Genomic DNA, 17,715 nt, shown 5'->3' with positions numbered 1-17,715 from the left:
AATGACAGAGGACGCTGAGGTTCTGAGATGACCGGGGGAGCAGATCTGCCCCCTGCCACTTCCCCAGGACTGTTATTTGAGACAGAAAACAATCTTTTTTTAAGCCACAGTTTCTTGGGAGTCTTTTTGGTACAACAGCTTAACCTTTACCCTAATATAAGAGCCAATTCCAGGGACTGCCCTGGTGGTCCAGTGGTTAAGAAACCACCTTCCAATGCAGGGAATATGGGTTTGATCCCTGGTTGGGGAACTAAGATCCCACAGGCCCTAGGGCAACTAAGCCTACATGTCACAACTACTGAGTCCACAAACCACAAGTAAGACCCGACGGACAAATAAATAAAATAACAACAATAAAAAGAGCTAATTCCAAACAAATCAATGAACCAGTGGAAAATGAGAAGGCAGAAAGTGACATATTCCAACCGAGGGAGGAAGCCTGAAGGATCTGATCCTTTGGACAAGTACAGAAAGGAGGAAGACCAAGGCTGAAGCGTCATCCAGTAGCTGGGCACACCAAAAGAAAAGAAAGCTAGCCGCGATTTCCGGTGAGCATGGTGGCAACAGGTTGGCAGTGGTTAACAGAGGGTGGAAAGACATTGGGTGGAGGAGACAAAGAATTCTGGAGTTTTAAGGCAGAGAGATTTTCCCAGCATGAGGCCAATAGGTATTGGGAAGTGCGGCTTGAGGTCAAAAGACTGGAGGGTAAGTCACTTCACTGTGAAGAAGGCAAAACATGAGAAACCATCCTGGGAGAACACATTCTTGCAGTCACTGGGGAGGTGGGTAGAAAGGACCCAGTAGGTCTCTTGAAAAAATATGTCTTTTATTAGCCACACACTAACCTTGATCTATGCTAAGGGAGGTGGGGAGAAGACATCTAACAACCTTTCCCATTAAAGTTAATGGGGAATCTCCTATAAAGTCTAAGGGCAGAGTACGGCATGATGAATCTGTATGATTATTTCATGAAGCTTCCCAAAGATAAATAAGGCTCTTAAGAGACATGTTTATTGGTGAACAATTTATATCGCTGTATGTACCATCAGCTAGAATGTAATACACAATTGCTGAGGAAACGATGACCAAGTTTGGCTCCAGCTGGCGCTGCACCCGTGGGAATGCGGTAAATAACTCCTGAATCTCAATGAAGATAAATGGGCGTGCTGGGTGAACACTGCCAGGGAGCCAACGCGCACCTCCTTACTCTCTTTCAGTGTGTTAGTCACTCAGTCATGTCTGACTCTTTGTGACCCTATGGACTGTAGCCCACCAGGCTCCTCTGTCCATGGGATCCTCCAGGCAAGAATACTGGAGTGGGTTGCCATGCCCTCCTTCAGGGGATCTTTCCAACCCAGGGATCAAACCTGTACCTCCTGCATTGCAGGCAGATTCTTTACTGCCTGAACCATCATTGAAGCTCATATATATATACACATATATATACATAAGAGTATATGTATGTACACACACACATATGTTGGACAAAGAAATGGCAACCCACTCCAGTATTCTTGCCTGGAGAAATGCATGGACAGAGGAGCCTGGTGGGCTACAGTCCATGGGGTTACATGACTTAGTGACTAAACCACCACCACTATACATATGCATTTCAGATTATTTTCCATTATAGATTATTAAAAGATTTTAAATATACTTCCCTGTGTTAATAGTAAATCCTCATTGCTTATTTATTTTATGTAAAATAAATAAAAATACTATATTTTGTGTCTGTTAATCCATAACATCTTATGGAAAAACCTGAATGAACTTTTTGGCCAACCCAATAGATTGGGATCCAACTGAGGTCAGGTCCTTCAAAGCAGAGGCAATGGGTTTTCTGACCCTAATCAGTTGGGTGTGTATGTAGAGGGCTAAAGTTTCTGGAAGAATTGAAGCAGCCAATTAGATACAGGGTGCAGAAAATGGGATGAGGACTGGCTGTCATCATCTCCCTGGTCAGGCTGTGTATGGCAACCTGAGTTGGATGGGGAGGGCAGTGGTGAGAACCGTCTTGTGGAAGCATGACATGGATACTAACTGGGCTGGTGTTAAGCTGGCTGTGCTATATTATTTGCCATAACAATCTTCTCTCACTATAACCATATACCTCTTTGCAGTGATCCTGTAGCTCTTGCCTTCAGGAGATGAAGCCTTTCCCCTACCTCCTGTATCTGGGTTGACCTCATGACCTGTTTTAGCCAACAGAAAGTGGCAGACATGGCATCGTCCCAGGTCTGAGCCTAGGACTCAAGAGGCTGTGTAGATTTTTCTCTCTTGGAAACCAGTCCAGTCCTATGAACACGCCCAGGCTAGGCTTCCGGATGATGAGAGACTAAGTGGACCGGAGCAGAGTCAGACCAGTGGTCCAGGGCAGGCCTCAGAAATGCGAGAGCACAATGACCATCAGCAAAGCCACTAGACAAATACCGCTGTAGCCAGGGGCAGGGGGAAATTTCTGCCTGATGTGTAGGTCAGTGGCACAGCTGATAAACTGGATGGTCAGTCTAGATCCTGTCTCAGAAGGATGACTTCCAGAGCCCCACTCACCTGCGGTCATCATCCCCCAGGAGAACCAGCAGCAATGGCTACACCGCCCACCACACCACCATCTGAGCTGCTTCTGCGAGGTGTGTGCCATGATGGGGGAGCATGGGAAGCTAAGGACCATGGCACAGGCAAGTCTAGATCTGACACCTGACATGGGCTCACTGAGGGACTTAGCCTCCTCGGGCCTCAGTTTCTTCGTCAGTAAAATGGGGCTCCAGGGCTGCATTCAGATTATTTTACAGCCATCAGAGGACGCCTGAGGCAGGTGGGGCTTTCCCTCTGTCGCGGAAATCCTGTGCCTGGTCCTGTTCTTAACTACTCAGCTGCCGTCCGGGTCAGGACAGGGCTGGGCTCTTGGCAAACCTTCTCCGCTCCTTGTGCTGGTGATGTCGTGTTTAGTGCATTTCTTCCTCTTATGGAGCCCAGAAAGGATTGTCCTGGAGGCCCGAGCCATGCGTTTTTCCTCATAGAAGAGCGAGCGGGTGGGGAATGGTTTGCTTGTTTGCAGCCAGGTTGCCCCTCCCCCCCACCAGTCTGCACCCCCACCACCCACAACATTGTTCCAATTCCTGTGGGCCAGGAGGCCGTGCCCAGGGGTGTGGACTGACGTCCATCAGAAGTCTGATTGAGGGTTAGGAAAAATCATTTGGGACGTGATGACAATCGCAGGCACAGACCCTACACTTGTGGCTGCTGTTTCTTTTCATAGACTATTCCCAGGGGACCTCTGTCCTAAGCAGTTGCCAATCTCTGTTAAAAAGCTCCACATTTCCCCATAGCTCTAGAAAATCTTAAAGGGGAAAATCCTTAAGCTTTGAGTCATCTACTCCTTTTGCTACCCTCTATCTCATTCCATACTCTTCCAGAAGTTTTGCACATGCACACATATATATTATATGTATATAATATGCGAAAGTACCTCTCTCCATATATGTGTAGAGATAACACATGTATGTGTCTGTGTAAAATGAAATCATACTAATTAGCAGTCTTTTGTTGTCACTTAGTATATCATAAACAGCTTTTCTGATCACTGAGATTTTTATTAAAAGGCCACAGTCTCAAGACCAAAAGCCAAATTCAATGCCTAAAAGGTCTTATTTGATGGTGTCTCTTAAAGAGTGGGACTTCCCTATAGCTCAGATGGTAAAGAATCTGCCTGCAATGCAGGAGACCCAGGTTCGATCCCTGGGTCAGGAAGATCCCCTGGAGAAGGAAATAGCAACCCATTCCAGTATTCTTGCCTGGAGAATTCCATGGACAGAGGAGCCTGGTGGGCTCTAATCCATGAGGTTGCAAAGAGTTGGACACAACTAAGTGACTGACACACACACACAGGAAGGGGCATAAATCCTTCAATCCTTTACTGGCCCTGGAGGCATCTGAGATTGTCACCCTGAGTTTTCTATTATAATTTAAAATTATTATTACCCCACCATCAGTTCAGTTCAATCGCTCAGTCATGTCCAACTCTTTGCGACCCCATGGACTGCAGCATGCCAAGCTTCCCTGTCCATCACCAACTCTCAGAGCTTGCTCAAACTCATGCCTATAGAGTCAGTGATGCCATTCAACCATCTCATCCTCTGTCGTCCCCTTCTCCACCGCCTTCAGTCTTCCCCAGCATCAGGGTCTTTTCCAGTCAGTCAGTTCTTTGCATCAGGTGGCCAAAGTATTGGAGCTTCAGCTTCAGCATCAGTCCTTCCAGTGAATATTCAGGGCTGATTTCCTTTAGGATTGACTGCTTTGATCCCACCATATCAATCAATATTTCTCAGTAGTAATTGGCATTTGGGACCAGATACTTTCTGTTTTCTGAGACTCTTTTATACATTGGAGGCAGAGTATCTCTGGTCCCACTCACTCAATGCCAGGATGCCCCAGGTCCACGTGACAACCAAAACCAACATGCATGGCCAACCTGGGCCATCTGTGAAGGGTGAATGACGAGAACATCGCAGACTCTCTTCATTGATATGTCTCAGTAAGATGCCCTAGTTCACCTGGGGCAGTCCCAGAAACTCCAGGGTCCAGATGTATTTATTAACAGCACCCACTCTCACTCTCCGAAGTAACCTTGATTGGATGATAAATGGCTACCCCCAAGTGCAAGGCTCTACTTCAGAACTGGTTGGACTTGACAGACTTCTGCCTGGGAGAGACTAGATGCTAAAGGCACTCAGCGTGTCTTCCCGGAGTTAACCTGTCTGTCTGACGGTGGACACTTCTGCTGGGCACTGCCGTGGACAGATCCCATTCCCAACTTCAAGGCTAAAGTCATGGCATTCAGTGACCTGGGCACATTTTTCTTTTTTTAAGTGAGCAGAGGAATGGCTTAAGGATAAGGCTTGGCAGAAAAGTCTGAATGTCTGGTGACCTCTTAGATTAAAGAAGACCTGGGGCTTTACAAAGAGGGAGAACCTCTTTTATCCACCCTCTGAGGGACCCCAAGCAACAAAACAGGCTGCATGTGTAGTATTAACATTTATTCTATGTATTGCATATCTATTTCCATGCTGCATGTAGAAATGTGCTTTGTGTGTGTGCTTGGTCGCTTCAGTAGTGTCTGACTCTGCAACCCCATGGACTGTAGCCCCCAGGCTCCTCTGTCCATGGGATTCTCCAGGCAAGAATACTAGAGTGGGTTGCCATTTCCTCCTCCAGGGGATCTTCCTGACCCAGGGATGGAGCCTGTGTCTCTTAAGTCAGCCGGGTTCTTTAGCGCCACCTGGGAAGCCATCTGTGCTTTATATCTAAAGATTAAGAATTTTTTTAAGACCCTCTTCATTTTTTGCCCGCTTAGGGGTAACAGCTCTCCTGTTGAGACTGTGTGACCAGGAGAGGTCTGCTGGGCTCCACATTTAACAGATGGAGCCCAGGGGAGAGAAGGGAAGCAGAAGCTTAGGGTATGAAGGGCTTCTGGGTTATCTCACCCTCCCTAGCTTGGAAACTTGCATTCCCCCTGAGCATATCCACAGGCGGAGGGCCAGCTTGGCTTCGAAACCCTAGCCCTAAGCTTCACCCTGACTGGCTGGTGGATGGTGGGTCATGGATATCACTATGGCAAGAGGCAGAACCAGGACTTGGGCCTCCCAGTCTTGGGTCAGAATTCTTTCTTGGGTCCTTTACGTCTCCCTTTGGATTTCCTCCTAAGATGTTTAAACCTTCACTCTCCCATTTACATCTAAAAGATGCAATAGGTTAGGAGGGACCAGATGTCTCAGAGAGAAGGCTCCCCGAGGCTACAGGGATGCAAGCTCAATAGTCACTTAGAAACCAAGCCCAATGGACTGAGACTCTTCTCTTCTGTGGGCTGGTTGGAGAAGTGGGTTCCGTCAAGAACCTTCTAGGTAACCTTTCACGTGTGGACATTTCATTCACTTAGGGCTGGGGAGAGATTCTCCCCCAGGAACTAGGCCCAGGTAGCAGCTGGTTATCTGGGCCATGGAAGAAGATTCATCCCAAACTTCTCACTGCAAAGGGGCTGGGCTGAGGGTAACTTTGCTGCTGCTGCTGCTGCTAAGTTGCTTCAGTCCTGTCCGACTCTGTGTGACCCCATGGACTGCAGCCTTCCAGGCTCCTCCATCCATGGGATTTTCCAGGCAAAAGTACTGGAGTGGGTTGACATTTCCTTCTCTGAGGGTAACTTTAGCCTAACGCTATCTTCACGTGAACCCTAAGTGTTTACAGCAGGCCTGTGCAGGAAATGTGTCCTCTATTGAAAGCCAAGGTTCTTGCTACAATTCATTCTCAATTTATGGCCTTTTATGGATTGGCGCTCCTTTAAAGAGACCTCTCAACTATTCTTGTGGGCAGCTCTGTGTATTGACACACGATTCACTCTGTGTCAGTTATGCGTGAATCACAGGCATTGCTACCATCTGGAAGACCACAGAAATGTTTCACAAGGTGCTACCTTTCCTGCCATCAGACTTCTGCAATGTCCTTCCTGATCTTGCTCATCTGACCTCAGCTCCAATTCATACTTTCCACTAGGAATGATGTATTGCTGCTGCTGCTAAGTCATGTCAGTCGTGTCCGACTCTGTGTGACCCCATAGATGGCAGCCCACCAGGCTCCCCCGTCCCTGAGATTCTCCAGGCAAGAACACTGGAGTGGGCTGCCATTTCCTTCTGCAATGCATGAAAGTGAAAGCGAAAGGGAAGTCACTCAGTCATGTCTGACTCTTCGCAACCCCATGGACTGTAGCCCACCAGGCTCCTCCGTCCATGGGATTTTCCAGCCAAGAGTACTGGAGTGGGTTGCCATTGCATTCTACAATGTATTGCTACTAGATTTTAAAAATTAAAAATATTCAGACCTATGTAGCAAGAAGCACTTTGTGGGAATCAGTATGTACTAATATCAATATTAATTTAAATAATAATATTATTTACTGGGTTCTGTGTACCAGGTCTGTGCTGAGCCCTTCAATGGACTAACTCATGTAATTCTCATGAATACATTGTGATATGTATGTTAGTCACTCAGTCCTGTTCAACTCTCTGCGACCCCATGGTCTGTAGCCAGCCAGTTTCCTCTGTCCCTGGAATTCTCCAGGCAAGAATACTGGAGTGGGTAGTTATTCCCTTCTCCAGGAGATTTTTCTGACCCAGGGATCGAACCCGGGTCTCCCACATTGCAGGCAGATTCTTTATTGTCTGAGCCACCAGGGAAGTCCACATTGTGATATATATATATATATATATATATATATATATATATATAATTAATTTCCTCATGTCCCAGAGGATAAGACTCAGGCTCAGAAAGGTTAAGCAACTTGATGTCACCATTCAGAATAGCCATCATCAAAAAGTCTACAAATAATAAGTGGTAGGGAAGGTATGGTGAAAAAGCAACCCTCGACACACTGTTGGTGGGAATGTAAACTGGTGTGCCACTACGGAAAACAATATGGAGGCTCCTCACAAAACTAAAAATGGAACTACTATGTGACCAGCAATGCCATTCCTGGGCGTATATCTGGAGAAAACCATAATTTGAGAAGGCACATGCACCTCAGTGTTCCCAGAACTATTTACAATAACCAGGACATGGAAGCAACCTAAACATCCATTGACAGATGAATGGATGAAGAAGACGTGGTCCATATAGACAATGGATTAGTACTCAGCTATAAAATGGAATGAAATAACGCCATTTGGAGCAACACGGATGGATCCAGAGATGATCATACAAAGTGAAGTCAGACAGAGAAAGACAAATAAGAATCACTTATACGTGCAATGTAAAATGTGACTGAGATTACCCTTGTGGTCCGGTGGTTGAGAATCTGCCTGTTGACGCAGAGGATACAGGTTTGATCCCTGGTCTGGGAAGATCGCACATGTCGCGGGGTAACTCAGCAAAGGTCGCGTGCTCTAGAGCCCATGCTCCACAATAAAAGAAGCCACGATGGAGACGGCTGAGCATTGCAACCAGAAAGTAGCTCCTGCTCGCTGCAACTAGAGAAAGCCTGTGCACAGCAACAAGACCCTGCACAGCCAAAAATAAGTATTTTTTTAAAAGGATAAAAAATGACACAATGAACTTATCTACAAAACAGACTCTCAGACATAGGAAAAAACTTGTGGTTACCAAAGGGAAGGGGGCACAGAGGGATAAACTAGGCATTTGGGATCAGCATATACATGGTGAAAGTGAAGTTGCTCAGTCGTGTCCGACTCTTTGAGACCCCATGGACCCCAGGCTCCTTTGTCCATGGGACTTTCTAGGCAAGAGTACTGGAGTGGGTTGCCATTGCCTTCTCCAGGGAGTCTTCCTAACCCAGGGATCGAACCCAGGTCTCCCGCATTGCAGACAGACACTTTACCGTCTGAGCCACCTGGGAAGCGCATATACACGGTGCTATATATAAAATAGGCAAAAAACAAGGACAGGCATAGCCCAGGGAACCACAGTCACCCTCTTTTAATAACCTATAAAGGGAAAGAATCTGAAAGGCATATTGTATGTACATAACTGAATCACTTTCCTGTACACCTGAATCTATCACAACATTGTAAATTAACCATAGTTCAAGTTAAAAAATAAGAGTACACAGCCACTGAACAGCCGAGCTGAGATGCAAATTCGGATCGGATGATGCAGAGCCTGAGTTCTTAACCACAGGGATATATGGGCTCAGAGAACTTGTGGGAAGAGAACCCCACTTACCTGTTCTCTGAGAGGCACACACACTCCCAGTGCCTCTGCTTACCAGGCACGCAGGTGAGGTCACAGAGACATCACCGCCCCAATGTCAGAAGGCCAGGATGTGAGTAGCTACAACGGCCCACCTGTATTCAGTTCATCATAAAGACTGAATGCTACAATGTGCATGACCAAGGTTTATATAATTGTAGGTTGTGAAGGTTTTCATAAGAGGGCTGTTACGCGTATGCACGCACCTGTCTCTACACGCTTATACACGACACACACATAGACATGCATACAAAAGTAACCAGAAGGGGCCTGAGATCGTCTGTACTTTACCAGTGAGGACGGTGAGGTTTAGTAAGAGACTTCTTTGTACTTTTCTTGGGGCTGGCAAAATGACGCCCAGGCTTAGGGAACAAATGACTGGAGGGTAGGCAGGGGCCACAGAATTGTAACACTGAAAGGGAACACTGGAAAGCCTGGCTCCCTGGGGGGTAGGAACCCCAGTCCAAACCAGGAGGGGAGCCGACTGGAACCAGAGAGACCATCAAGATGATGGGGTGATGATGGAGTGGGCAAAGGGGAGGTTCCAGGTTGCAGGACAATGCTATCTGCTTTTAGGGGAGAGTCTTCAGAAAAGCTTTACCCTGAGGTGACCTGATACTGTTTCTTCCTTACGTGTCCTCATACTGTTCATTGCAAATTGGAAGTTTGGGTTTAACAGAGACACACTACTATGTACAAGAGATCAACAAAGACCTACCTACTATATAGCACAGGGAAACGTATTCAATGTCTTGCAATAGTCTATAATGAAAAGAATCTGAAATATACATATATACATATGAATATATACGTAAAATGGAATCACTTTGCTGTACACCTGAAATATTGTAAATCAACTATATTTCAATAATAAAAAGTAGGATAATTTGAGACAGCGGTGGGCGTCAGGAAGAATCAAGCAGGAGAGAGGGGAGAGGAGAAAGTGCGGTGGGGGGAGGCCAGGGGGGCAGCATACAGTCTCCAGAAGATGGTGCCTGAGGATGCAGCGATAAGAAAGAACCAGAGGAGTTTGGGAACCCGTATTCTGCCACTTTCCTCAGAGGTCCAGCTGACCCCACACTCATCGAGAGCAGTAGGGAACAGTGTTCCACAGCTGCCCACCGAGGGGTAACCGGGCTTCACTATGCTCAGGGAGGCTGGTCTGAGAGTTTATACTTGACATCTGACCAGGAGGCTGGACTTGGCAGTGTCCTGAGGGCGGCCTGGCAGTTGAGTCAGCTCCCAAGACTAGGAAGTGGTTGAGGAGGGAGCCGGAACTGAGTCCACCGGTCTCAGGTTGGAAAGACCAAGGTGAGGGGTTTGATTACTAAAAGGGTTGGGAGCCATCTGGTTCTTACAGAAGTGACTCCTTGGCCACATTCCATGCAAGTCTTATCCACGATGCCCCCAGACTCCACATCTGCCCATTCCTTCTTCAGAGGTCCAGTGGACCCCACACTCATCTTACCCTACCTTCCTGCCAATGCCTGGTCCCAGACCAAACAAGATGAGAAGGCACCGACAAGCAATCCAAGTCCACAGCTGGCAAAACAACCCACGGCACATGTCCTGTGCCCAGATGGATGGGGACCGGGGGTCAACTGTGTCATCTGTCCCCACGAAGAGAGCATGTTATTACACTAATTACAGGGTCCTAGGCTTTACTGGGAACCAAAAATAGACATGTGTGGCTTCTGGGGACAGGCACCAACATTCCTTTGGCTTCCTTTGCTATGTGATTTTTTTCTTTTTTTTTGGACAAATCATTGCCATGATTAGTGAAAAAAAGTCTGTGTGTTGGGGGGTGGGGGGGCAGGCTGCCAAAAGCTGTGCTGCCTCAGGGCGTTTCTGGAAGGGTGTGTGCATTGACCTGAGCTACTGTTACACACGTCCTGTTCATGGTGCTGTTCTCCATGGTCACGTGTGACCACAAAGGACTTGGAAGAGGCAGCCCTGCTGTGTCCTCTGTGCCAGCTTTTTTGATTTCCAGGCTCTCTGCATCTCCTAATGAGGCACTGCACATGCCAGCCCAGCCTGGTGGGCCCACGAGGCCTTTTCCCTGGAGGAGAAATTGGTGAGAGGTTCAGGCTGACTCGGCACCAGGAGGAGAGCAGGAATTAGCATTTACTGAGCTCCTGCGGTGTGCTCCCCTGAGCCAGATGCTTTTGCTGACACGTGGCGAAATCTGTGGAAGGTAAATGAAGAACCAAAGGCTCTGCAGAAAGAAGTCAAGCGGGGAGCTGGAATCTGGGCTCAAGTCTTTTCATTCCAAGCCCATGTTCTTCCAGCATCATCTCAGGATAGAATTAATCCAAGGCCAATCAAAGGATGAGTAGCACTTTGTGTTTGGCAGGTGCCTTGAGATACAAGTGGGGGGACATGGTGTGTCTGGGGGGACAGTGTGTCTGGGGGGACATGGTGTGTTCAGGGGGACGTGGTGTGTCTGGGGGGATGTGGTGGGACATGGGGCATTGTGTCTGTCTGGGCATTGAGAGAGGGTGAGTGGTGGGAGGAGATGGAACAGGGAAGTGGTCAGAACAGTACTGGGTGCCGTCAGTACTTGGAACATTCAGAGGAGCCGGTGAGGAAGGGGTGTTGGGTCCAGATCTGTGTCCTACAAGCACTGCTCTGACGGTAGTGTGGGGGCTGGGCTGAGGGGAGAACTGTCTCAGTAACACAGGCAAGAAGTCATCAGGGCTTCGTGAGTTATGGCTTGTGTTGGCTTCGGGTTTAGAAATACAGGACTGCCGGTGACTCAGCGAGGCATGGACAGGGACAGGCGCTGTGAGCCCGGGCTGGGGCAATGGTGCCGAGTCCCGTGCATCAGAGGCCAGCCTTCATCAATGGGAGCAGAAGAGAGTTTGATGGAAAGAATCCTGAGCAGCTAGAAAATCGGTTGGAAGGCAGATGCCTGAGCTGGGGGATAAGCAGCCTGGAGCAACACCCAGAATCACGTGGCAGGAGGAGGCTGGGGGAACTCCTGCTGCCCCCACTGAACCCTGGGTGGCATCGCTGCCACCTCCATGTCACAAACTTCAACCTGCAGCAGAGAGGGAGAGGAGGAACCAAACCGTTCCTGCTTCCAGCGCCGGAGTCAAGGCCCAGCTCGGGCACAGCACTGGGGGCTCCTGCAGGTGGCTTGTGCCCCGGCTGCAAAGGCTGCTGGAAGCTCCAGTTTTTGTTATCCTCTACAATGGGCGCCAGGGATCCAGGACAATGAGAGCTCAAAGTAGCGGACTCAAATTAAAAAGGCGGTTGAGATGCTGGATGGCCAGATACCATGATTGAAATTCACTAGCATAGCTTTAGTCCAGAATTGAGAAAAGGGGATAAAATGGAGAAATTGGGTGCCGATGATAAAATATTCTCTAACAGGTATTGAGTGATTGCTCTGTGTGCTAAGTGCTCTAAATGCAGAATCTCACTTAATCATGACAAATCCCCTGGCAATCATGAATATTATATCAATTTTACAAAAGAGCCAAATGTATTACAGAAACATCCCTGCACATGCCTAGCAGGTGGCCAGACTGAGATTCTAGCTCGGGCCGCCCATCTTCAGAAACTGTAGTCATACTCCCATCAAAGAGGGCAGCGTGAGGAACTCAAGGTGTGTTTCCTTAAGTCAGAGCATTGTAACCAGCTTGTCCCTAAGTCTCATTATTCACAGGGGAAATTATGCCACATAAATTGCTCACCAGAATTCCAGTCTTTTGCAAGCCCTATCTCAAGGTTCTCCTGGGAGTTAAGAAGAGTTCAGTGGGCTTATGAGTCAGACCAGGATATTGGTGGTGACTGGGTTGTCAGCATCCTTTGCCAAGCTCGGACCTGCTGTGGGCACTGCTGGCCACATGTAGAAATTCCAGTGCTCCCATCCAGGCCTATGATGAGTGGACACTCTCCGGAAGCCTCTCATTTAAAAAAAAAATTGAAGTGTCCTTGCTTTACAATTTGTGTTACTTTCAGGTGTACAGCAAAGTGATTCAGTTATACACATATTGTTGTTTAATCACTAAGTCTTATCTGACTCTTTGTGATCCCATCGACTGCAGCACACCAGGCTTCCCTGTCCATCACCAACTCCCAGAGTTTGCTCAAACTCATGTCCATCGAGTCGGTGATGCCATCCAGCCATCTCATCCTCTGTCGTCCCCTTCTCCTCCTGCCTTCAATCTTTCCTAGCATCAGGGTCTTTTCCAGTAAGTCAGCTCTTGGCATCATGTGGCCAAAGTATTGGTGCTTCAGCTTTAGCCTCAGTCCTCCCAATAAAATAATCCAGGTTGATTTCCTTTAGGATGGACTGATTTGTTCTCCTTGCTGTCCAAGGGACTCTCACACATATATATGTGTATCTATTCTTTTTCAGATTCTTTTCCATTACAGGTTATTATAAGATATTGAATGTAGTCCCAGTGCTCTACAGCAGCCCAGGAAAGGACTTCAGAAGCAGATGTCTGCAGCTCACTCTGGCCCTTGCAGCCCCAGCCTGTGTGAAGAGAGAAGAGGATCAGCTCCCTGGGCTGTCCTCTGTGACAGGGGACATGGGGATGTGCAGCAAGGCTACTTCCTCTAATTTTAGTGGTGGTGGTGGTAGGTGGGGGTGGCAAGTTTAGTGACTCCTCTGTCACAGCCACCTCAAGTCATTCTCCTCCCCTCCCAACCTCACGTTCATTCATTCAATCAGTCAGCAACAAATATTCATTGTGGACTGATTATCTATAAAATAATCATATCTATGGAATCTCTTTATCTTGGTTTGGGTCTCCCTGCAAGCAGGGTTGAGACAGGGACTTAGATGTGGGTCGTTAATTTGCAAAGTGACCCCAGGAAGTCACTTTTGGCCACCTGATGCCAAGAGCTGATTCATTGGAAAAGACCCTGACGCTGGGAAAGAATGAAGACAGGAGGAGAAGGGGGCAACAGAGGATGAGATGGTTGGATGGCATTATCAACTCAATGGACATGAGTTTGAGCAACCCCGTCCCCCATTATTGCAGAGCTTCCCGTGGTGAAGGACAGGGAAGCCTGGCATGCTGCAGTCCATGGGGTCGCAAAGAGTCAGACACAACTGAGCAACGGAACAACCAAAGCAATCCAGGAGGCAGGGGCGGAGGGGCAGGAAGATGAGCTGGGAAGGAGGGAAGGCCCAACACGAGGGTATGTTATCAGGGTCTGAGAAGTGTGCAGAACACACCACCACCCCACCAGAACTGTCTTCCTGAAGGGGCAGGGGCAGGAGCATTTATCCACAGCTGCAAGCCTGCCCCGCCCCTCTTATTGGAGAGCTGTCCAGAGCGGGAGCCAGGTACTAGGGGCCACCTGCCCTGCCCTGACCTGCCCTTCAGAAGGCTGAGTTGGCGTCTGCAGCTTCAGTGGGTCTCAGGGGCAGAGAGGGTCAAATCTGGGCACACAGCTGAAGGGTCTCATCCAAGAAGAAAGTCCCCCACTACAGTGGACTAAAATCTGGGGTGAGACAAGGGGCCTTGATGTGGCACCCAAAACATATGCTACACTTCCCTATGAGGTTGTTACTGGTTAACTTGAGTTGACTTATGTATGATGCCTAGAATAATACCTGGTCCCAGGAAGGCTGTGTATGGGATTATTCTTTTGTGTGATAATTGCAACATGCTTGCCTCTTTGGATAAGCCTTACGGGACTTACCTTCAAGTCACAAAACATGCCTTGTTTATGTATCAGAACTCTGGCATTGTTCAAATTCCTTTACCAGGAGGTTCTTAGCCCCCAGGTAAACGGGTCACTTGAGGATGGTGGGATGACATGGCCCCACCTGCCTGTTTGTCTTATGTATCTATGTTCTATCTCCCCCCACCACCTGCCCCGGCTTTACAGAGGCCTGTGCTTCACGCCCTGCTCTTCATGCTCAGGATTTGAACAAGGATTTGAGAGCTAAAAGTTTGAATCCTGGATGTAAAACAATCAAACCCAAGTTGTCCACCTTCTGAATTATATCCTGATGGGAAGAGAAGACAGCTGGAGATGAAAGTCACTTAGCTTTTTAATAATTGATGGATAAGAGATTGCAGTGTGTGTAAAAACATACTAAGAGCGGTTCAGGCAGGAGACACCACTTCCTGACCCCTGAGGCCGGCCTGCCCTTAGCTAATCCGATGACCTAAATCCTTCTACTAAGGGCTTCCCAGGAGGCGCCAGTGGTAAATAACCCACCTGCCAACACAGGAGACATAAGAGATGGGGGTTTGATCCCTGGGTCGGGAAGATCCTCTGGAGGAGGGTATTGTGACCCACTCCAGTATTCTTGCCTAGAGAATCCCATGGACAGAGGAGCCTGACGGGCTATAGTCCATAGGGTCGTGAAGAGTCAGACCCGACTGAAGTAACTTAGCACACACGTGCAATCCTTTCACACGGGGGAGGACCAGGGACTGTGCCACCAGGCCAACAAATGCACCATTTCCCTGGAGCCTTCTCAAGGCCAATCCGGTTTAGCCAGTGCTCACCCACCCAAGCGAGCTGACCTGCCTCCAGACCCAAATACGAACGTCCAGTCCTCCTCCTCCTGCTTGTTTCCCACCTGAAAAGTTAAAGTGAAGTCACTCAGTCATGTCCGACTCCTTGTGACCCCATGGGCTGGAGCCTACCAGGCTCCTCAGTCCGTGGGATTTTCCAGGCAAGAGTACTGGAGTGGGGTGCCATCGCCTTCTCCAGGGGATACTCCCGACCCAGGGATCAAACCCGGGTCTCCCGCATTGTAGGCAGATGCTTTTACCGTCTGAGCCACCCCATACGAGTCTCTAAGATACAACCCTCAATATGGCTCCTTGAGGACTATCTTGGCCACCTTCCTGCTGGCTGCCTCCTCGGGTTGCTGCAGTTTCTGGCTTCGAAGGGCTCCCCCTTCCCCTGAGCCCTGTAACAACACAGCCAGTCATGATTCCTGCAGTCCTGGCTGCAGCCTTCTCTAGCTCCATCTCAGCTCTCACACGGAGGAGCTGGTGAGGGCTCGCCCATGGCAAGAGCCAGAATTCACTTACCTTCCCAATGTTAATATATGGCTATGAAAACTTGCTTCTATCAGTCTATAATTTTCTAGTCACAATCTCAAGATCCAGAAAGCTCTGTAAAGCAAAAGCTGAGTATAATCCCTGGATGAGGGGATGCATGTTTTCAAGGGTAAGGCCCCAGCTACGTACTGATAAGAAAGTGCCCAAGTCTCCTAGTTCACTTCCAGGCTGTTTATAATGTCCTTCTCCAGACATGGTCAAACTCAATGGGCTGGGCTCTAGGAATTAACTATACCTCCAGGGTACTTCTCTAATGGTCCAGTGGGTAAAACTCTGTGCTCCCAATGCACAGGGCCCAGCTTCGATTCCTGGTCAGGGAACTAGATCTCACATGCCTCAACTAAAGACCCCACAAGCCGCAATGAAGAGCAAGGAGCCCTCGAGCCTCAAATAAGACCTGGTCAGCCAAATAGATAAATAAATATTTAAGAAAAATAAGTATACTTCCATTCAATGCAACGGACTGACTTCAAGCTAGCAGCGGGCAGAGCTATGCACAGAGGTCCTCCTGACCACCGTGGGGTCTCCTGAACTCTGTGCCATCATGCCACACCCTGCCTCTCCGAGACTACATCCAGATGTCCTGATGGGAGCTGTGGGCTGTTCCCAGACTTCTTAGTAGCACATTTACCAGGTTAGTCACTGCCATCGAACATGAACTTTTTCAGTTAAATTCTTGGGGAAAGGTCTCATTTTTTGATTTCTTAAAGAACACTTCATTTTTACCCCCAGCCACCACCAACGAGGGGCTTCCAGACGGCACTAGTGGTAAAGAACCTGCCTGCCAGTGCAGGCAAACCTAAGAGATGTGGGTTGGATCCCTGGGTCGGGAAGATCCCCTAGAGGAGGGCATGGCAACCCACTCCATTATTCTTGCCTGGAGAACCCCCATGGACAGAGGAGCCTGCGGTCACAAAGAGTAGGACATAACTGAGTGACTTAGCAGGCACGTAGCACCACCAACTAACACAGTGGTCAAGTGCCCATTATAGCGACTAGGAACCTGATGGGCTCAAGAAACCAAAAATGAATTTTCTTTTCATAGTGTCTTAAGTCTGGAGTTTTGTGCGGAAAAAAAAAAATTATAGAGTGAGTTATAGGGTCTGCGGTGGACTGAGAAACACCATGGAGAGCAACCAATATATTAGTATGGAAGAATCTTCTGGAACACCCTCCTCCCCTGCCCCTGCGTCGATTTGCTGTCTTGCCCAATATAAAATGACAGGGGAAAGGGAAAAAAAAAAATCTGTGTTGCTTAGTTGTTACTAGGCATTCCCCCCAGGACGCAGGGGGAGATAGGTCAATACAACTCTGAATTAGGGCAACAACAACCCACGGAAACTCCATCTTGAGGATTTATAGGAAAACCGAAGCACACTTGTAGTCACACTGGCTGGTGGGGGAGTCCCATTAGTTCCCAGCACTGGGCTATTTAAGATGAAATGTCTGGGATATGGATGTTGTTTTCTGGGAAGAATAATCTACTCTGAGGTCGTCAAAATCAATAGGGCACTTTGAAGGCTGGCTCGAGCCATTATTGGTAATGCTTTGGTTGTGTTTGCGAATCAACCATTCAACAGAAATAGGACCATTTAGCAGTTCCCATGGAGGGCCCTGTCAGTCCCGCAGTGAAGCCTCTCCATTCACTGAAAGTACTGGCGTCTCCCAGGGGCTTGGGGAGCCTGAGGGAGCCTTGCAGGCGAAACCAGCACAAAAGAAGGAGCCTGAAGCTTCCTTGGTGCCCAGTGTTCTGAGTTTGCCTGGGATTGAGGGGTTTCCTGGGATGCTGAATTTGTAATGCTAAAACCAGGACGAGGAGAAGATGGGACAGATGGAGAGAGTAGCATAGAAACATGTACATGAAATAGACAGTGGGGACTTGTATGTAAAATAGACAGTCAGTGGAAATCTG

The sequence above is a fragment of the Bos javanicus genome, chromosome 22 (assembly GCF_032452875.1).
Source record: "Bos javanicus breed banteng chromosome 22, ARS-OSU_banteng_1.0, whole genome shotgun sequence".
NCBI classification, from domain to species: Eukaryota; Metazoa; Chordata; class Mammalia; order Artiodactyla; family Bovidae; genus Bos; species Bos javanicus.
Note: the sequence above shows the minus strand (reverse complement) of the source record.